Genomic DNA, 23,365 nt, shown 5'->3' with positions numbered 1-23,365 from the left:
GCTATGAAAAAAGTTTCAATGACCCCTAAAAAATTGTACAGCGCATGATTCTTTTTTGATAAAGATGTCAAATAACAGTTATTTATTTGCATTCCTTTCCAGAAAAAAAAAATGTTTTAGTGCTTCAATGTTATGCTTGATCAATTTCCGACTGCTAAAATTAGGGTATCAAAAGTCGATTCTGTTTGAAATTCAACCTGGTCAAAATGTGGGGAGCTCACTGAAATCTATCTTCAAGGTGTCAGAAATAACAACCACTAGATGGCAACATAGAGTTTTTTTTGTGGTAGTGTTGTGGTTGTGACTTGGTGTGACCACAGACACGTCAAAACTAACAAGGAGCGCCATGACTTTCAGTAATGTTCCTCTGGCGTTAACACACAAAATTTGGAAACATTTGGAGGAATACGGCATGCTCAGACTGTGGGAACTCTTGTCCAAATTGAGTTCTGGGGTAGAAAAAAAAAAAAGACCCTGCTCCCTTGTTTGTGCCCCTGGTATATTGCAGAATTTTAAGATCAGTTTGTGTGTGTTGCTAATCTGTGTTTTAAGTAGCAGTTGCTTGAAGGTTTTTAACCACAGGGATCACCGATGACACCGCGGCGCATGTGTATTTCAAATTAGCGTTAAGTCCTTGCTACTTTCTGCAATTTTAATCATTCAAATATTGATTAGTTTCACAAAGCTGTGAAACTAATAAATATTGGTTTTAAAAAGGGATAATTACTATAACATCTATGCTCATTTCTGTTCGCCCATCTATAGTGTTAAAGGTTAGCATTAAGCTAGCGGAATTTTGCTAGGCAAAATTGTAGTTTGGTTGAACATTCTGGTGTATAAATATACAATGTTATGTTATGTAGCTCTAAGAACTAAAAGTGGCAAGAACTGAAACTGAACACTTGACACTAGCCGGACCGAGATCAGTCGTCTCTTTGGTTTATGGGGGTGGGAGGTGACGGCCATGATAGGGAGGGGTAATAGGGGGGGCTGGTTGATGGTTAGGGAGAGTGTGGTGGTGGTGGTGGGGCCACTGGGAATCCTTTCACAAATGTCCTGCAACTGTTTGCTGATAAGCGCTAGATATGAGCTAAACGCTAACAGAGCGTAGTTAACTGCTAGCAGATGATGCCACTCACTTTTTTTCTTTCTTTTCTTGTGACGTAAACCAACAGAAGAAGAAAAGAAAAAGGAGAAAGTGACAAGAGACGACGTTTCCTGCCGACAGACAGACAGACAGGGAGGCTGGGTCGGAGCCTCACGGCCCCAAGGTTAAAGCCCTCTGCAGCCGACAGGTCTGGCCCTCAAAGACCCTGTGTGTGTGTGTGTGTGTGTGGAGGGGGGCGGGGTTAGAGGAGGATGCTTTAGGGAGGGGGTACGGTCCAGCTGTCTGAACCAGACGAGGAGGTCGTCTCTTTCCGGACTGATACCTGCATCTCCGACACTTCGGTATAAATTTAGTGCAGCCAAATTCCACTGCAGGACAATTATGGTACTGCGTGGACACGCACAAACACACTCACACACACACACAACCACTCGCGGCCAGATCGGGAATATGTCATTAAATCACACAAAAGACTTGAACCAAAAAGCTTTACTCATCATTCATGATTTACTATATATCCTGCACATTTAAAAATTCATTTTATTATCAACATTTTAATTTCAGTTTTTGTCTTCAAACAAAGCAAATTGGTGACCACTGTTAATGGGGGGGTGGGCGCTAGCGCCTCCTATTGACCGCCACTGACACATAAAAAAGACTGAAAATGGTTTCATGAAAGCGTGTCATACATATGATGGATGTCATGTTAAAGCCGTTGCATGGAATTCTGCATTCGAACAACAGAGCCGTCGCTTGGATATGACGTAGGCTTACGCATTTTACGCCCCTTGTATGTGATTCTACAAAATTATTATTCTGCTTTGAAGGACAGACAATCAGTGGGCACACAAAATGGATTATTCAAAAGATGTAATTGTTGTAACTACGACTATTGCCATGCTTTGTGCATGCATTGTTCGGTCGGTGGTGACCTTGGTGTATTTTGCATCAGGCAACTTGTTGGGGGAGCTAAGTGGTCCCTGGGAAGACGCGTTCGTTCGCGGCATTATTATGTTTTTGTTTACACAGTAATTGATTCTTTTCTGCTACAGAAACACAAAATAATGTTTGGTGAGGTTTTTACAAAAGACACACAGAGCGCTTGGTATAATGCGCCCTTTCTGCTTTCGTCATTTCTGCGACTTCATTTTCGGTGCGCCGCCAAGTGGGCCAGTGTGTGAATGTTACCGGTGGACACGAAATATAAAAGATTAAATATTGAATATGTGAGATGAGTTGATAGGCTTAAACAGCATTGTCTCATCTCCTCTAGTAGCGGCTTGGATGAAAATGACTTTTTTTTTAACATTTTAAACAACAAAAAGTTACGCACTCCAACTTGAAGTGCTTGTGTGATTGACACCGCTGGCAGAAGGTTCCGCTCATAATTTACGCCCTGCTAAGAAGATAAATGATATCAAATATTATTCCAATATTTGAGGATGTAAAAGGAATGCTTTGGGGAGATGTCTGGCATCCATCAGCCTTCATCTCGCCTTTTACGGCCAATTGAGCTGGGAAACCTCCATCTCGCATTGTACGATACTACTGCCCGTCAGGAAGGAAGCAAGGATTTACAGTGAACCCCCGTTTATCGCAAAGGATAAGTTCCAGACCCACTCACAAAAGGTGAAAATCTGCGATAGAGACCGCATACCAATTTCTTTTTTGAATAGCTTTAACAATCCCACACATGCTATAAATACATTTAAACTTACTATAAAACACTTTTAATGTTTTCCTTAACACCTGTTCTCACAGTCAACAAATGAGAGACTAGCATAAACCATAAGTTTGAAGAAACAAAAAAAGACTTGCCTGCAGTTTACTGTAAAAGGGACACATAAGACAAAAGAGAATTAAAAATTGTATATTCAAACTCCAAAATGTTAAACCAAACCATATTATTTCATCTAACGAAAGTCCACTAGCTTAATGCGAAAATATAATGCGAAACGCCATAGAGGGGTGACAGAAATGAGCTTAGATGTAATGGAATTGTAAACCTAAAACAAGTGCTACTTTAACACGTATGGAGCAGCAACACTTTCAAACAGAGCGTGTGTGTGTGCGTGTGCGTGTGTCCGTGTGTGTTACCTGCATGTTTGAGTTGGCTTAGGAGTTCTAACCTGCAGAACTGCACCACATGCATTTGCTCATCAAAGAATGGATCCAAGAAAAAGGAAAAGGAATAAAAACCAAAACCAGAGAAGGAAAAACAAATAAATAAATACAAGAAAAACATAAGAAAAAAAAGGAAAGGAAAAAATGGAAAACTAAAAAGAGAGGGAGAAAACAATACATAAGATACAATACATAATAAGATACAATACATAATACACATCTTCTTCTTAACTAATAAGTTAAATTTTAATGAACAGAAAAAAGGGAAAATTAATAAAAATAAGTAAAAAATTATAAGTAAAAAAATGAAAATCAAACAAATAGAGAAATAACAAATAACGACCAAAACAAAAAAAGGGGGAAAAGTATCACAATAAAGAGAGGAAGAAATTGTAAATACAGGGAAAAAATGTTTTTACTTGAAGAACAGAAGGAACGGGAAAACTATTAAAAAAGACTAAACGAAAAGAAAATAATAATAATTAAAAAAATCAAGACAATAACAAGACGAATGTGAAAAAATAAGAGACAAATAAAATGAAACATAAAACAAAAGCCCAAAACAAAAAGAAACAACTGAAAGAAAGAAAAAAAGATTCAACTATTAAAAGGTTAAACAGAAAAAAGGAATCATGATTAAGAGATAAAAAGGAATAAACAGAAGAAAAATAATCAAAGAAATAAAAAGTCACAAAATAAAAAAGAATGGACAGAAAAAAGGAGGCAAAACTAATAAGAATGCACAAAAAAACCCATAAAGCAAAAAAGAGACAAGAAAATGCAAACCCCAAAAATATACAAACAGAAATGGAATTTTTCCATTATCATTGACTTTTCTTTAATAATCAAGTTGTTTCTATCCACAAAGATGTACAAAACGTTGACTATGTTACAAACCGGAATCCAGAGACGCTGCTGGGAATTGTGGGAAAAATGGCACTGGAGTGATCTCAAAGCCTGTTCATGACATTTCTCATCCAAATTCTTGTGTTTTTATTATTGTTTAATTTGTGATTCTTGTCATCATAATAATAAAGAAGTATGCTTTACTCGTTTCTCTCCTAAATATTTGTTCCAACTAAGCAGACGACATTAATGCTAACAACATGCTCGCTGACAAACATGAACATGTCGCCATGGTTACCGGCTATTACTAACTAGTATCATTGGAAATACAAAATTTTTACCTGAGCTCACGTGATTAAAATCAAGTTTCATTGTAACTGTAAAGACAAGTCAGCTAACGTAATGGACACAGAGTGTTTACGTAGTCTTTAACCCCCCTCGATCCCACAGCGCCCCGTGCTTGACAGGGACAAACTGCTTGGGGGAGGGGGGAGGGGGGTTTGATACACATTGACCTGGAAGCCTGAGGACACAGTGGGAGGTTTATGCCGGGAGAGTGTGTGGGATGGGGGGCTTCAGGGGACGACTGGGGAGGCAGAGGGTCTTTTCGGAAGTACACTGGCGAGTCCATCGGCTATTTCACATTAAATTTCTGCAAAAATCGCCCAATCCAAGCAGGGGAGTTTTCAAAACGCAAACTTTCCATTGTGCCTGTGGGGGATGTGGGTGTTTAGACACCCATACCTTTCCCAGTGTAAACTTTCATTAGTGGAGAAGGTGGGTGTTAATATGTGTGTTTGCACACTTATAATTACTCAACGAAAGGTTTCAAATCGCAAACTTTTCATCATCTCTGCGGGGATGTGGGTGCTTGGACACCCAAACTGTTCCCAGTGTAAGGTTTCAACACCCACATTTTTTTGTTGCACCAATGGGGCATGTAGGTGTTAAGACACCCACACTTTTTGCAATGAAAGGTTTCTGAATGCAAATTTTCTGTTGCGCCCGTGCGGGATTTGGCTGTTTGGACACCCACACTTTTCGCTGTGTAAGGTTTCAAAACCTTACACAGCGAATGTGGGGAACATGTGGGAACACCCATACTTTTCACAGTGTAAGGTTTCAAAATGCAGGTTTTGTCAATTTAAGAGAGACTTTGCGTGAAAAAGGCTTATGAGTGTGAGTAATTCAAATTACAATGTATATGTACTGTATATGTAAGTACAGCATGGTGCAATAGTGGTTAGCACGTTTGCCTCACAGTAGGGTTGAGGGTTGGAATCTCGTGCTCAGGTTTCAGTTTGTTTGTGTAAGTGATTTGTGATATCAGGCCTCTCCAGCCTCAGGTTCCTTCTTCTTCTCTTTGACTTTTCCCGCAGACGTCTTTTTGGACACTTTCTTGTCTCCTGCCTCCTTGCCGGCCTCCTTGTCTCGCTCCTTCTTCTCCTTGGAAGATGATGATGACTCCTTCTTGGCTTCCTTGGCCTCCTCCTTCACTTCCTTGCTCGCCTCCTTCTTGGTGTCCTTCTTCTCTTTGGAGGACTCCTTCTTTTTCACCGCGGCTTCTTCTCTCAGGGCGCTCTCTGATGGCTCGCTGGAGACCTTTTTGTCTTTGGAGTCTTTATCTGAATGATGACAGAAGAACAGCATCATCAGCAAGGAGGTTTCAACACGCACACTTTTCCCAGTGAACGCATTCAACACTCACACTTCCCAGTGAACAGTTTTAGCACCCACATTTTCGTTGCACCCACAGGGGATGTGGGTGTTTCAACACCCACACATTTCCTGATGAAAGGGTTGAACACATGTTTTGTCACATTTGTGGTTATGTGGGTGGTTCAACACCCACACTTTTCCTGGAGAAAGCACCCATACTTTTTTCTGCACATGTGGCGGCCACCTTTCCCAGGGATAACATTCAACAACTTACCCAGAGGGAGCATGTACAACCCCAATTCCAATGAAGTTGGGACGTTGTGTTAAACGTAAATAAAAACAGAATACAATGATCTGCAAATCATGTTCAACCTATATTTAATTGAACACACTACAAAGACATTTAATGTTCAAACTGATAAACTTTATTGTTTTTAGCAAATAATCATTAACTTAGAATTTTATGGCTGCAACACGTTCCAAAAAAGCTGGGACAGGGTCATGTTTACCACTACGTTACATCACCTTTTCTTTTAAAAACATTCAATAAACATTTGGGAACTGAGGACACGAATTGTTGAAGCTTTGTAGGTGGAATTCTTTCCCATTCTTGCTTGATGTACAGCTTCAGCTGTTGAACAGTCCGGGGTCTCTGTTGTCGTATTTTACGCTTCATAATGTGCCACACATTTTCCATGGGAGACAGGTCTGGACTGCAGGCTGGCCAGTCGAGTACCCGCACTCTTTTACTACGAAGCCACGCGGTTTTAACACGTGCAGAATGTGATTTGGCATTGTCTTGCTGAAATAAGCAGGGGCGTCCATGAAAAAGACGTTGCTTGGATGGCAGCATATGTTTCGCCAAAATCTACACCTTTCAGCATTAATGGTGCCTTCACAGATGTGTAAGTTACGAATGCCATTAGCACTAACACAGCCCCATACCATCACAGATGCTGGCTTTTGAACTTTGCGTCCATAACAGTTGGGATGGTTCTTTTCCTCTGGCCTGGAGGAGACGACGTCCACAATTTCAAAAAACAATTTGAAATGTGGACTCTTCGGACCACAGAACACTTTTCCACTTTGCATCAGTCCATATTAGACGAGCTCGGGCCCAGAGAAGCCGGTGGCGTTTCTGGGTGTTGTTGATAAATGGCTTTTGCTTTGCATAGTAGAGTTTTAAGTTGCACTTACGGATGTAGCGCATCCGTAAGTGCGCATATATACTGACATTGGTTTTATGTAGTGTTCCTGAGCCGATGTGGTGATATCCTTTACACATTGATGTCGATTTTTGATGCAGTTTGCCCGAGGGATCGAAGGTCACGGGCATTCAATGTTGGTTTTACATGCAGTGATTTCTCCAGATTTTCTGAACCTTTTGATGATATTATGGACCGTAGATGAGGAAATCCCTAAATTCCTTGCAATTGTACGCTGAGGAACATTGTCCTTAAACTGTTCGACTATTTTCTCACCCACTTGTTCACAAAGAGGTGAACCTCGCCCCATCTTCGCTCGTGAATGACTGAGCAATTCAGGGAAGCTCCTTTTATACCCAATCATGGCACCCACCTGTTCCCAATTAGCCTGTTCACCTGTGGGATGTTCCAAACAGGTGTTTGATGAGCATTCCTAAACTTTCTCAGTCTTTTTTGCCACCTGTCCCAGCTTTTTGGAACATGTTGCAGCCATAAAATTCAAAGTTAATGATTATTTGCTGAAAAAAAAATAAAGTTTATCAGTTTGAACATTAAATATATTTGTAGTGTATTTAATTAAATATAGGTTGAACATGATTTGCAAATCATTGTATTCTGTTTTTATTTATGTTTAACATGTCCTAACTTCATTGGAATTGGGGTTGTACAATGAAAATAGAATTGGCCCAAGAACGGAACCATGAGAGACTCCACCGTTGAGGGGAGCTAAGGATGAAACATGATTATTAACACAGACATTTAAAAAAAAAAAAAAATCTATTTTTTAAGTAAGAAAACAACCACAGTTTTCCCAGTGAAAGCGTTCAACATCTATGACGTCGATATCGCGCAGCCACACGAGTTGTGCTTGTTTGTTGTGAACTCAGACGGGTGGTGGGAACGCTAACGAGCCGTTTGTGGTGCCTCAGACGGGCGGTCGCAGTGCCACTCAGCTCGGATTAACTTTGACTTTTGTCGCATGCGCGCACACACACGCGCACACACTCTTTAGCATGCAGACAAATTGACCGACAACAGCACCTGTTGCATTACAAAGCACCGCCACTTAAATGGAGGACCCCCAACCAGCAGGCCCACTCCAGTCCCCCTGAAGCCTGTCAAAGACACATGTTCACACTCACACACAAACACATACAGACACACACGCACACACACACACGCTCATACAGTATAGGCACTAGCGGCATCTTGGATTGGCTACGTGATAAGATGATAAGAGGATGCTTGTCTGCCTACAATGAGACACTCTTCTTATCTCCATGAGAACATTTACAGACCACAGACTGATGTCTCCCTCACTCTGTGTGCGTGTGTTTGCATGAGTGTGCATGTGTGTGTAACATGGTGAATTAGTTCTATATGCAGTTGGGATTTTTATGTCATGGTGCAGTAATCTCAGGATGAAGGTAAGGGAAGATCTGTGGGAAAGAGCCACTCAGCAATTTAGTCGTTTTATTGGTTACGTTTTTAATAGAGAAAAATAGCACTGTTTTGTATAAAAATATATTAAAACATTCATCCATCCATCCATTTTCTGAGCCGCTTCTCCTCACTAGGGTCGCGGGCGTGCTGGAGCCTATCCCAGCTATCATCGGGCAGGAGGCGGGGTACACCCTGAACTGATTGCCAGCCTATCGCAGATATTAAAACATAATAAGAGAATTTAAATTACTGTTGGCGGCACAGTGGACGACTGGTTAGAGCATCAGCCGCACAGTTGTGAGGACCAGGGTTCAATTCCTGGCCCCGCCTGTGTGGAGTTTGCATGTTCACCCCGTGCCTGCGTGGGTTTTCTCCGGGCACTCCGGTTTCCTAAAACATGCATTAATTGGAGACTCTAAAATTGCCCATATGTCAAAGTAAAAGTTACTTTTTCATTTAAAAAAAAAATACAAATACTTGAAACAGCCGCATCCCAGAAGATGAGTGTGAAATTTTCAAAGTTGTCTCGCTTGAGATTGCACACCCGACGCTAATGCCAACACGCTAATATACCTTTATTAACTACAACGCAGCCACCATCCCATCGTTAATACTACTTCTAAAGCCACGATATTTTTGCCTTCATCCACATATTCTGTCATCACGTTTCACATGGAACAGGAAGAAGTCGCCTCAAATAACGTCAAGGGGGAAGCTAGCTTCGTCAGTCGTACATGAGACTCTTAATCTCAGGATTGTGGGTTTGAGCCCCATGTTGGGCAACAAAGTCCTGGACTACACAGCAATGCATTTCAGTGTACCTCCAGAGAGTTTGTTAATATTTTTTTCACACAGAGCTGTCGTTTTGAGAGGCCGTAAAGAATCACTTTTTAAACCAGGTTCCAGAGTGGGCAGATCTCAAAACACTGCCCCTGAATTTCTGTGTGACCTTGAACGCCATCAACATTGACAACAACAACTGGTGGATTACCATACCAGATAGCAATTAATTGGATACGGGACTATAACATAACGGGCGGTACCTTCGTCCCACATTCCATGTCGGCAGCACTGTGTTGTTTAAAAACATAATAAAACAATGCAAAAAAAGTAATACAATCATAAGTGTAATTACTGTACGCACTTCAGTATTCATGTCTTACAGATATGCCTTTAAGGGGTATGGCCTATTAGTGACTGGAGTCAGTTGGGTTGGCCGGTTATTTCAGCCTGAGCGCGTGCTCCTTGCTAGTGTTCCCAGTTTGTTTTTGTGCTTGACTGCTTGTCCCATTTAATAAACTGCTGAAAGTGTATTGGTGACTGTGGCTCTCTTTGCCCACATTGCCAACAAGGGCATCACAGTACTTTCACTCGAGTGGCGGTCTATGTGAAGTTCTATCGTAACACTAATTTTGTCTCGCAACACAGAGCAAAACAAAATCAATGAACGGTGAACGCTAACTCAAACAAACTTGTAAGTTGAGGCACTCGTAAATCGAGGTACCGCTGAATTTTCAATTTGGTTTAAGGTCAATTTTCTGTTCCCACACACTACAGCCCTGATTACATCAGCCCAGAATCAAATGTACAAACACACACGCACGCAAGCACACACACACGCACGTACAGCGCGTAGTGGATGTTCGCTGCGGGTGATCTGTGCGGCCGCCTGTATTTTGACGACGGCTGCGTGCAGTTGAATGCAGTGCCGCTAACAGGCCCGAGCGAGCGGAACATGCGGGCTTTGAACGCACCGCAGATAATCCACATATACTGATCTCGTACGCGCCACTACTATTGTTGCCGCGCATTGCTTTTTTTTTGTCTTCAGTCGGGAACAAACAAACGGCGGTAGCGATACAAAAAGATTAAATGACAGGAAACTTTGCGTTGTACTCAACTCAATCTGCACCACATCTAATTCATCACAAGCTGAGGGGGAAATGCAAACAAAAAATCAGTAAAATTAAGAGAAAAAGCTGCACTGTACGACGGATCAATATATACCGTATTTACAGTACAGTGAACCCTGCTATATTGTGGTTTATTATTTGTGCCCCTGCTACTTCCTGGATTTTTATGCGATAATTTTTTAAATGGGTTTTTATTTTATTACATTATATGTTAGCATTAAGATACCTGACTTTCGTTAGACAAAATGATATTAATTTGTTGAACATTTTGGAGTTTAAAGGGGGAGTTTGCAGTGTTAAAACCGCTAGCAAGATTTGAAAGTAGCCTCATTTAGCTAATCTCGCACCCCCTCGAATCGCTGACCAAAGCCACACCCCTCACTAAGCGCCATTTTCACTTATGGCCATTCATAATGGCATGCGATTATTAAAGTGCATAGTTTTGATTTATATAATCACAGAAAACGCATATCCAGCTACATCAAAATAGCAGCACTAGAAAAATAAAGCTAGCATTAGTACTGTAAACATGTCGATGTTAGCCATGGCCGCTAAGTTGGTAGCATGAGTTATTTGTAATGGAGTGCTATAATAGATGTAAAAGTTATCAAATCGTAGTAAATTTTTTTGGAATGCACAATCAATAAAAAATCAAAAAGAAGTGATAAATAATACGCACTTGTAAAATGATAAATAAACGTAATTGTCGAGTAGAAAGGTTGCTAATTCTAATTGCTAACACTTCTGAATCCTCCCAGCTGCCTAAGCACTCTTTGCTCTGTTTGTTTGCTAGCTGTTGGTAAACGAGAGATGGGCATTTTTTTATTTTCCGGATATCGATATTCTGCCAGTTTCAGCAAAGCTACTAGAGCCCAACATAACAGGTCAGTGTGTGGCTGCAGGGGTGTGTCCGCTATGCAAAATGATCGACATCGCGTCAGTGACACCTTCTGTCTCTGATTGGTTGTTGTTCCTAGGGCGTGAGGAATTCTTAAAGATCCATTTGTGGTACGAGACGGGGACAGAGAGGGCTGATCTTTTTATATATATATCACTCGTACTACTTGGCTGATAGTGTGGGAGGAGTAAAAGTATGGGTTTTAAATGGTCTATATCACAGATTTTCACCTAGCACGAGGGGTCTGGAATGTGAAAAAACAATCGCTTAAAAATCTTTGAAATAACGGCGGAAAACAATGTACAATAATGGGGGTTCACTGTAGTGCCAAAAATGTTTTATTTTTCCATGGAGTCCAAGTGACTAACAAAATGGAAGAACTTTTTAACAAAGCAGAACAGCCACCAAATATGACTAAACATTTACACACATTGTATATACTGCATATACAGTCCAGTATACATCCATCCATCCATTTTCTGAGCCGGTTCACCAGACAAGGATCGTGGGCGTGCTGGAGCCTATCCCAGCTATCATTGGGCAGGGGTACACCCTGAAGTGGTTGCCAGCCAATCACATGGCACATACAAACAAACAACCATTCGCACTCACATTTACACCTACGGGCAATTTAGGGTCTTCAATTAATGCATGTTTTTGGGATGTGGGAGGAAACCGGAGTGCCAGGCGAAAACCCACACAGGCACGGGGAGAACATGCAAACTCCACACAGGCGGGGCCGTGCATTGAACCCCGGTTCTCAGAACTGTGAGGCTGACGCCCTAACCAGTCGGCCACCGTGCCGCCAGTATACATACATTCAGATATAATTATGATATAGTAAGCAGCTGAGGTGGAGGACAAGAAGCATTCAGTGTTTCTTCTAGTTAGTGAAAATGAAACACCTCTGCCACTCATTTGTGGGAAGCATGTTATAATAAACGTATTCCCAGGAGACCGGCAAATGGAACACTACGCTGGATTTCCCGACCCATTGATCCCCGCCCAGACGCGTCTAAAGAAGCTGACTTAGCGCCTTAGCGTCACTCGCTAAGGAAAGAAAAAGTGTTTAGTTTCTGTCGCTTGTTTTACAATATCAATGTTTGCGCTCCCTCGAGAAAAACTCGAGTGACGGACGTGCAGGTGTTCGGAACATTTTCCCAGGTCCGGACTTTGTCTTTTTACTGTTAGTTTTAGCCATTAGCTGCCCATCATAGTTCATATTTCCATGTGTCTCCTTCACTGCGAACACAAGCACTCTTTGCTCTCAAGAAGAACACGACAAAGATAGAATTCTTTGGGAATGTCATGACGGCAGCAAAATGTGTAACACGAGAAAAACAAATTTTGTGGTTCACTTACGTTTAGTGCTGGGAAAGTTCCAAAATGTGATATATTTCATAATAACAAACCAAGTTGGTCTCACAATAGTGCAAAGTCTATTTCTCTTTTTTTTTTTTTTTTTGACTTTTTCACGTCACCTTGTATACAGTTTCACTAAAACTGCGAAATTCTCAAGTATGAAATCTAAACCACCCATTCATCTGTGGCATGCAGTGTGACAAGCTGCAAATCCCACAAGATTGGCTAGCTTAGTTGGTAGATCATGAGACTTTTAAGCTCAGGGTTGTGGGTTCATACCCCATGTTGGCCAAGTATATCTTAGGACACTCTACCAGGTACAGTATCAAAACTGGATAGGGGAAGCATTCCTGTGAAAATTCTCATTCATGGACATCATTTCATTCTCAGGGCATTGAATCAATGGCAACTGGACTCTTCTACTTGTCTTAGAAGATGTTTTGCCTCTCAGTCAAGCAGGCTTCATCAGTTCATGCCACAAGGCTAGTTAAGAATGAATAGCCTGGGTTGGTGTGGAAAAACAACTATTTATGCTCCAAGTGGCCACTAATGGTATCATTCTTTTAGAATGCAAAATGGCAGTGGTTCGGATCCCTGGCAGAGAGGCCACTGTCCATCAACAAGAGTCGTTAGGTGGAAACGGCCTCATTAATATTCCATTGTGTTGTAAAATGGTAATGCAACTGTCTCCGGTCCAAGAAGGCCGTGTTTTGGTGGTCGTTCCTGGAGGCAGAATAATTGAGTTTCTTTGGAATGGACGAACGGACAGTATTGCAAGTGGGTGTATTGAACAGACACCCCCTATAGCACTTGCAATACCGCCCTTACTCCATTCCATGTCAGTACCTTTCACACAAAACACTGGAAAATTCACACCAGAAAATATAAGCTTGAGTGTCACCCAGCACAGGCCTGGCTAGCTCAGTCAGTAGAGCATGAGATTCAATCTCAGTGTTGTGTTCAGGATACTCCACTAGGTACTCGGTGCCGAACAGACTTGTCGATGGGTGAACTTTGTTCCTCCGCAATGACTTACGAGCTTGAAGTTGACTCATTGTAAATCATGATTATGGGATGTCATCTTCAAATCGGCCGAATTTAAAGAGGTTAGACAAGGTCAGGGACATAGTGCTGTACCTATTTGCTGGTCTGCTATCATCACAGGCGAGAGATAATCGCCAGAATACGACGCTCTGTGGAGCAGCGAAATGTCCGGCAGTGTACTGGCCCATGATGCTAACAGATTGTGTGAAAAGGTTTCCTGGATACCGAGCTCAGTCATTAGAGCATGAGACTTAATCTCAGGATCTTGGGTTCGAGCCACTTTTGAGGCACTTTATTAGGTACTGAACTGGATCACACTGGCAGGCAGGGGTGTCGTGACACCTTCTTTCCCATTCCATGTTGGGACCTTTCCCACAAACATGGGAAAACGAAAGGCTATGACAGGCACACCCATGGTCTGGCGTATGTTATCTCCTTTCACACAATCTGTATGAAAAGATGTAGAGACAGCAAGCCAAGATAGTTCATTTGGTTAATCTCAGGGTTGTATCTTTCAGGAGACTGAATCAAACTGGTTCGTGCCTTACATGGAACAAACATGGAAAAAGAGCAGACTGTGGCAGGGAGATAAACTTCACCACCACGTTCTGGCTTTCCGCTATTCCCTTTCACACAGCCACCACCCTGCCCCTGATTCTTCCTTCAAAGTCTATAAAGTGTCGGCTTCATCCCATTCTGTCAGAAACCTCACACAAAAAAACTGGAAAATGCTATTACCTCCTATGCTGGGAAATTGCTGCTGTTGACGTTCACTGGAGAATATGAGCTTTGACAGGCAGCATAAAAGGTTTTTGGGAAGCCTGGCTAGCTCAGTCGGTAGAGCATGAGACTCCGGGTCGTGTATTTTTGAGGAGGAGCGAGAAAGGAACTAATGTTTAATTAAATGAGACAGTCGCTCATTGTTGTGGTCATTTCATGGAGGTGTCACGTCAACAAATGAAAATGCTATCCAATCTAGTTTGGACATAGCTGAGCATTTGGATGAATGTTGATAGGAGGTAGCCCAGCGATTGGACGAATATTGTTAGAAGGAAGCTCAGTGATTGGAAGGATCCTAACCAGGCTGCTTCCAGATGTTACACTTTCCAGTGTACCATGCATGTTTTGTGTAAAGTCAGATGAGCGTGTGAATGGGACCTTAAACAAGTATTATGTAGTTGCTGTGTTGTCATGTTCGAACGCAGATGCACAAAGAGAGAGAGAGAGAGTGACGCTGAAGACCAAATCTTTAATGATCGTTCGCCCGCTTGCTGGCGAGTTGGGTGTGGTTTAGTGGGCGGATTCATTCCCGTGGTCGTCCGGGATATTTTCTTCTCTGGACAGAAACGCCCTGCTAACACACACACGCACACACAGATAATATGCAGACAACTGTATGGTGGTCTGTGCAAAAAAGTGTATAAAATGGCACAAAAGTGTTTCATGTCTGGCGGTATAAGATTTGTCTCACACACACACACGCACACACACGCGCACACAGACACACGCACGCGCCTCCATCAACTTCCTCATGCGCTCTGAACTCTGTCTAAATACAGTCAGCCACATCAGAGAGCACGTTTACAACACTGGCTGAGCAACACACGCACACATACAAGCACACACACACCTACACACACACACACACACACACACACACACAAAGTGCATTTGCAGCTGTACATACAGCGTTACATATGTCAGCTTACTAAAAATTAACACACACACATGCACACAAGCATGCACCCACACACACATACACAGTCACAACGCAACCTAAACAAAGACAGAGTGTGGGTGACTTTGTTTTTCATCGCAGACTCGAGAGTACATCACTGTGTAGCGTGGCAACACAAGCACACACACACACACACAAGCATACACAGACACACACACACAGGCATACACAGACACACACACACAGGCATACACAGACACACACTACTTAAACGTAGTGTATACCGCGTCAAACCACAACCCTGAAATCCTAGCCTCTTTCACAACGAGATCCAAACAATACCAGTTGAAAGGGGCTCAAGGTTCTCGTGTGGTACCAACTAAGTTATGGAGGAGTGCTAAAGTTAGCATTTAGCTTTGAATTCGGTGCTAACATCTTCCACTTTCAGTCTACAGATAGGTTGTCCATTTTGTAAACATGAACCTTCTGAAGGACCGTTTTGCATAACATCCGGTCGTTCGCCTGCTTGTTCAACAACTCAATAGTCACTATTCAAATGGAATATTGCAATCTTTGGGGGACGATGTCAGGTCTTCAAAGGAACCAAGAGAGTCCTGTTGCAACTTTGCATGTTACCAAGAACTGGATGACTGAGAAGCTCAAGCAGACACATTCCCAGTGAGTATATTTGGATATCCGGTGAGTCATATTATATATATCATTCCCCCAAAAGTCCATCACCCGACGTGGGGTTCGAACCAACGACCCTGAAACTAAGAGTCTCATGCTCTACCGACTGAGCTAGCCGGGCTTTTAACGAAGTCATAAACGCACACATACACACTTAAGGTCTTGTGTCGGTCTGCAATAGGTAAAAAGGTCACTGCGTGTGTGTATTTGTGTGTAAAAGATTCAAAACACAACACAAAGTGTCTACTGTTCAACTATTAAGATTCTTCCCATATGCTGCATTACTTTCTTTGCTACTTCAACTTCACTTGACCGCGTCCCTGTTGCCATGGAGATGGGGTGTATAATTGCACACACGCACGCACGCAGGCACATCATTTTGTCTCCTTTCACTTACACACATACAGACACACACTCACCACTCACACACATCCATAAACACACACATAAAGTTGGTGAAAATCTCTGTTAGGTCACATGCTAAAATGCTAACATGCTCAGAAGGTATATTGCTGCTGGGCCGGGCGATCCACGTCAACCCACCTGGGCAGGCAACAGGATCTGATCTGACACGAACAATCAATCAGATGGCCCACAACAAAACTGCACCAAACTTGGGGATCAAACCCACAACCCCGAGATTAAGAGTCTCATGCTCTCCCGACTGAGGTACCCGGGCCTGTTGAGATTCACCTACCTGACAGTAGGTGGACAACTACTCTCACTAAACGTGAACAACCCTGGCAGCGTTCCGGCCATAAATCAAAGATGTGTTGGCATGCTGCATTCCACATGCACACACACACATAAACTTATGTATACACATACACACACACACACACACACCTCAGTGAGTACAGCTCCCACACATTCATATCCTAGCATGCATTCACCTGCGAAGCGATGCACTGAATTTATGCAAACTGTATATCTGTGAATGAGAACACACACACCCATAGGAAGTAGTGTATATGGACTGTGACACTGTTTATCCGACCGTAACCATGTGTGTGAACTACAACCCCAACTCCAATGAAGTTGGGACGTTGTGTTAAACATAAATATAAACAGAATACAATGATTTGCAAATCATGTTCAACCTATATTTCATTGAATACACTACAGAGACAAGATATTTAATGTTCAACCTGATAAACTTGATTGTTTTTAGCAAACAATCATTAACTTTGAATTTTATGGCTTCAACACGTTCCAAAAAAAGCTGGGACAAGGTCATGTTTATCACTGTGTTACATCACCTTTTCTTTTAACAACATTCAATAAACGTTTGGGAACTGAGGACACTAATTGTTGAAGCTTTGTAGGTGGAATTCTTTCCCATTCTTGCTTGATGTACAGCTCCAGCTGTTCAACAGTCCGGGGTCTCCGTTGGCGTATTTTACGCTTCATAATGCGGCACACATTTTCAATGGGAGACAGGTGTGGACTGCAGGCAGGCCAGTCTAGCACCCGCACTCTTTTACTATGAAGCCACGCTGTTGTAACACGTGCAGAACGTGGTTTGGCATTGTCTTGCTGAACTAAGCAGGGGCGTCCATGAAAAAGACTTTGCTTGGATGGCAGCTTATGTTTCTCAAAACCTGTATGTACCTTTCAGCATTAATGGTGCCTTCACAGATGTGCACGTTATCCACGCCATTGGCACTAACACAGCCCCATACCATCACAGATGCTGGCTTTTTAACTTTGCGTCCATAACAGTCCGGATGGTTCTTTTCCTCTAGCCCAGAGGACACGGCGTCCACAATTTCCAAAAACAATTTGAAATGTGGACTCGTCGGACATTGGTTTTCTGAAGTGTTCCTGAGCCATTGATGTCAGTTTTTGATGCAGTGCCGCCTGAGGGATTGAAGGTCACGGGCATTCAATGTTAGTTTTTGGCCTTGCTGCTTACATGCACTCTGAACCTTTTGATTATATTATGGACCGTAGATGATGAAATCCCTAAATTCTTTGCAATTGTACATTGAGGAACATTGTCCTTAAACTTCGAACTTCAAACAGGTGTTTGATGAACATTCCTCAACTTTAACCCTGCCCCAGCTTTTTTTTATGTGTTGCAGCCATAACATTCTAAGTTAATGATTATTTGCTAAAAAAAAATAAAGTTTATAAGTTTGAACATTAAATATATTTGTAGTGTATTTAATTAAATATAGGTTGAACATGATTTGCAAATCATTGTATTCTGTTTTTCATTATGTTTAACACAACGTCCCAACTTCATTGGCATTGGGTTTGTTATTATCCATCCATCCATCCATCCATCCATTTTCTGAGCCGCTTCTCCTCAAAAGGGTCGCGGGAGGGCTGGAGCCTATCCCAGCTATCATCGGGCAGGAGGCAGGGTACACCCTGAACTGGTTGCCAGCCAATCGCAGGGCACACATAAACAAACAACCATTCACACCTAGGGGCAATTTAGAAACATCAATTAACCTACCATGCATGTTTTTGGGATGTGGGAGGTAAACAGCGTGCCCGGGGAAAACCCACACAGGCACAGGGAGAACATGCAAACTCCACACAGGCGGGGCCGGGGATTGAAACCCAGTCCTCAGAACTGTGAGGTAGACGCTCTAACCAGTCGGACACTGTGCCGCGGTTTGTTATTAGTGCAATGGAAACACAAACCACATGGTCCACAGGAACCTTTTGCTACCAGGAACCCCTGTTACCAGGAACTTTGAGTCCTGGGCTGGTTGGTGGAAAAGCCCCAAATATGTTCTTCCGGTTTTTACTGACTTATTTTTTCCTGTCTTATTCTTTACTGTTATTTACTGACATGCCCGGTATTGACACAGCCTACTGGTGTGTTTTCACTGACATGTTCTTTACTCACACGGTCCGATTGGGTCGAGACGGCGAGGCAGAGACACACAAACACGGAAGCGCAGAGGGGGTCCGAGACGGAGAGGTCTCCAGGTACAGGAGGTGGTCATGGGAGAGCAACTGTGCTTAAATAGGACCACCACAACACACTTGTGTGTGTGTATGTGTGTGCATGTGTGTGTATGTGAGCTGTAGATGAATGCATTCTTTATCGTGTCTCCCGGTGCATTAACGACAAGCACTCGTTTCGCTCTCTCTGCCCTGTAGAAAGGAAAGCAGTGTTATTTTGCTAATGTGGAGAATGAAAAATGTACTTGGGATGCTCGTAATGATCAGGAAAGTCTGCCATGATGATTCGAGACTCACTGACTTTGCTTCAGTGAAATATGGAAGCTCACTGGACATATTTCACAGTTGAAAATGAGGCTGCTAGTCACAGTATAAATCTTCACCACGATGTACATTTGCTCAAGTAATTTCTTTTCTGGGGCAATTCAAAGCATAATTTAGTACGACCAAGTAGCTGTCTGTGTGAAAACGATAGTGTTGAAGAGCTAACAGCGGCTAATACGCACTATAAAGGGGGCGTATAATGTAAAACAGATTTTTTTATAGTCTTGTATCCACATAGTTGTGTCTGGAGTGCCTGCGTACCCAACAGGTGTGATGTCTGATTATTATGATTATGTTTTACCTCACTTCTCTGGCTTCTGTCCATAACATGCGTGCACTTACGGCCGACAACGAGGTGCACTAAAGTGACCACGCCAGTCCCCATGGTGGCTGTCAAGTCGACCTTTTCTTTCCCTTCCCGTCCCTCACTTTCGCCTTTCTCTCGGTGATGTGTGCGCAGTCACGGTCAACGTCAAGGCGCTCTCCAAGCCAACCCGAAGCCCTGGTCCACACGCTGGCTTTCAAGTCAGACTCCCCCCCCTTCTGCCTATCTCTGCTTGACATCCGCGCACTCAAGGCCGACAACGAGGCGCTCTAAAGCGGCCACACCAGCGGAAAACAGTGGGTCTACATAAATGCAAATAACCAGCTAACATTAGAATATGTATTTTCTATCCAAAGCGAGCGCAGGAGACACTCTTGTCTACATGCTCTCACACACTGCCTGAAAAGCAATCAAATAAAAACAAGAACTGTTTTTGTGTTTATGTCCTGCTATTCTGGACTGTGTTTCTAACTCGTTCTACTTTTGTCTACCAGGTTAGTCCGTCAGTGGGAGCTCAGTAACATATTTTAAGTACCGGTAGCATTAGACTCTTGTGTACTGTAAATTAATTTTCATGAGGTTTTCAAAGATAAAGCTCTCTTGTGAAAGTTTAACTGAAACTTCGGTGAAAAGAAAATTAATAATTAAACAACTTCAAGTTCATAGCTTTGATATTAATACTGGTTAAAAATAAGCGATTCACATTAAAGTTAATAAAGTCAATAGAATTACAATTCATAGAGATGTTCAGGGCGGCACGGTGGATGACTGGTTCGAGCAGTTTAATACTGAAATTACTTAATCCAAGTCTGTAATAAGGATGTTGTTTTTCTCTTGGAGGACTATTGGTAGCGGTGGCACAGTGGGTGACTGGTTAGAGCATCTGCCTCAGATTTCTGAGGACCGGTGTTCAATCCCCAGCCCTGCCTATGTGGAGTTTGCATGTTCTCCCCGTACCTGCATGGGTTTTTTCCGGGCACTCCGGTTTCCTCCCACATCATGTATGGTAGGTTAATTGAAGACTCTAAATTGTCCGTAGGTGTGAGTGCGAATGGCTGTTTGTTTATATGTACCCTGTGATTGTCTGGCAACCAGTTCAGGGTGTACCCCGCCTCCTGCCCGATGATAGCTGGGATAGGCTCCAGCGCTCCCGCGACCCTTATGAGGATAAGCGGCTCAGATAATGGATGGATGGAGATGTTCAGATGATTTAATCCACAAATAACTGGGTAGCTTCTTCATTCAAACCATGGATGCTCAAACGTTTTCTTCCAAGGGCCCAATACAGAAAAACCTATGGCAATTAAGGGCCACATTGATATATTTAATTTGCAACATCCATGAATGCATTCTCAACCCATCTTATCCTGGTTAGGGTCACGGGGCACTTGAGCATTACACCCTGAACTGGTCAACAGTCAGTCGCAGGGCACATATAGACACAGACAAACATTCACACTCACATTCGCCACCATCACTGATAGGGAACGGAACCCACGCTGCCCACACCAAAGTCAGGCAATTGTACCACTACACCATCAGTGACTATCTTTAATTTTTTTAACAAAATAAACCAATCCATCTTTTGTAGGTGGCCAGTGGCACTATCAAATGATGTGACTAGCTGAAAACAAGTGAGAGATGTAACCCAACTTCTGATTCGCTTCTTCTGCCAAGCCACCCAGTGTAAAAAGTAGGTACTGAAGTACAATGTTGGCAAACACCATGGGCTGTGTCAAATGTTCATTGCAGTCTTGTCTGTGGACCGCAAAAACAATTAATGTACTCTGGACACCATCCATCCATCCATCGTCAACACCGCTTATCCTGGTTAGGGTCGCGGGGCGCTGGAGCCTATCCCAGCTGACTTCGGGCGAAAGGCAGACTACACCCTGAACTGGTCGCCAGTCAGTCACAGGGTACATATAGACACGGACAACCCTTCGCACTCACATTCACACCGTCACTGAGTGGGAACTGATCCCACGCCGCCCGCACCAAAGTCAGGCGAGTGTACCACGACACCATCAGTGACTTACTCTGGACACCCCTTATTTAAAGCAAACTTTTTTGACGCTGTGCCCTCAAAGAATCAGAATTGAGAATCGTTTGAAACGGGATCAGAACAAGTCACTGATGGTGTAGTGGTACACTCACCTGACTTTGGTGCAGGCAGCGTGGGTTCAGTTCCCACTCAGTGACGGTGTGAAAGTGAAAGTGAAAGTGAATGCGAATGGTTGTCTGTGTCTATATGTGCCCTGCGACTGACTGGCGACCAGTTCAATGTGTAGTCTGCCTTTCAGCCCGAAATCAGCTGGGATAGGCTCCAGCGTCCCGTGACCCTAACCAGGATAAGCGATCTTGAAAATGGAAATGGATGGAATCAGAACTGGAATCATTCAAATTCAAATGATGACCAGCCCTAGTCTTCACACATGTTTTCAAGGATGATCTTCAAACATGTCTAATGTATTTAGAAACAAATCTCTGAATTCTATTTACAGGGTCTTTACATGTTTAAAAAAATGTATGGGAGGGGGAAAACCCAAAAAATGTTTATTACAAGGTCTCTCTATATTGCAAATTTTTGCCTATTGTGGGTGGGTCCGGAACATATCCACGGCATGTGTACTCTTTAAACGTCAGTTAAAATGAAACATACACTCGAGTGTGTACAGGAGGTTTGGCTAAGAGCACACGCTGACGCGGCAGCGGGACGGAGGATGGTCAGATGGCAAGAGGAAGTGCATACATTCCAGGCTAATCCTGATAGGACGCAGCAGGCCAGAACACAAGAACACGCCGGCCGGGGCACAAAACACACTGGCAGCATTGACACTTTGGCAGCGACGCTTATTTATGAGTAGTTGCTTTAAGCTTGTTTGCGCAGCGCTCGTGTGAAAGGATGCAAGCGCTTAGCACGCACACGTGTGGCCCGAAGAATATGCGGCGTATTATTTCAGAGAAACATCGTATGAAGTGCGTGTGTGTGTATGTTTGCTCAGTGGGAACAAAGACAGCAGTGTGTCCTGCAGAGAGCAAGAGTGGGCGAGACACATCCAGAGTATATTACTTATTTATCTAACTTAGAACTGTTTTATCCCACGTGCCATAAATCTAACAGACTCTCTGCCCTGCACACACACACACACACACACACACACACACACACACACACACACACACACACACACACACACACACACACACACACACACACACACACACACACACACACACACACATCTGTAACATGTTAGCTATTGTGTTTAACACACTGGCATTCAGAGGTTTTCCTCCGGCTGACGATAAATCGTCAAAAGTTGCACAAAAGTCTTGTCGAGCCTATCAGATTACATTGTGTCTTGTAAAAAAATATATAATGTATTTCTTTTTTTATGTGCTGCTGTAACACAATGTCCAGCTAAAATGTCATAAATTATAAAATACTGTGTTTCACCACTATGTCGCGGTTTATTGTTCATGGAAACGCTATTTTGCAGATTTTTAAGCGATTGTTTTTTTATGGATAATTACCATATTTTTACGACCATAGGACGCAGCGTATACTGTCAAAAGGTGCACTCTCAGTTACGGGGTCTATTTTTGTATTTAACACAAACATAAGGCGCACCGTATGATTGGGCGCAGGCATGGTAAAACATACGCTAGCTTAAAACATACAGGAGCATGCATGCACGCGAAAACAATGTTTTTAAAAAGGCAGCGGGAGCAAAGCTGAGTTGTCAATGTCAGTACCTTCCACACAAACAGAGGAGAAGAACAGGCTGTGACAGACATTTCAACTTAACACCTGTTCTGGT

This window comes from Phycodurus eques, chromosome 4 (genome assembly GCF_024500275.1).
Source record: "Phycodurus eques isolate BA_2022a chromosome 4, UOR_Pequ_1.1, whole genome shotgun sequence".
Classification (NCBI taxonomy): Eukaryota; Metazoa; Chordata; class Actinopteri; order Syngnathiformes; family Syngnathidae; genus Phycodurus; species Phycodurus eques.
This window is presented reverse-complemented; position numbering follows the sequence as displayed.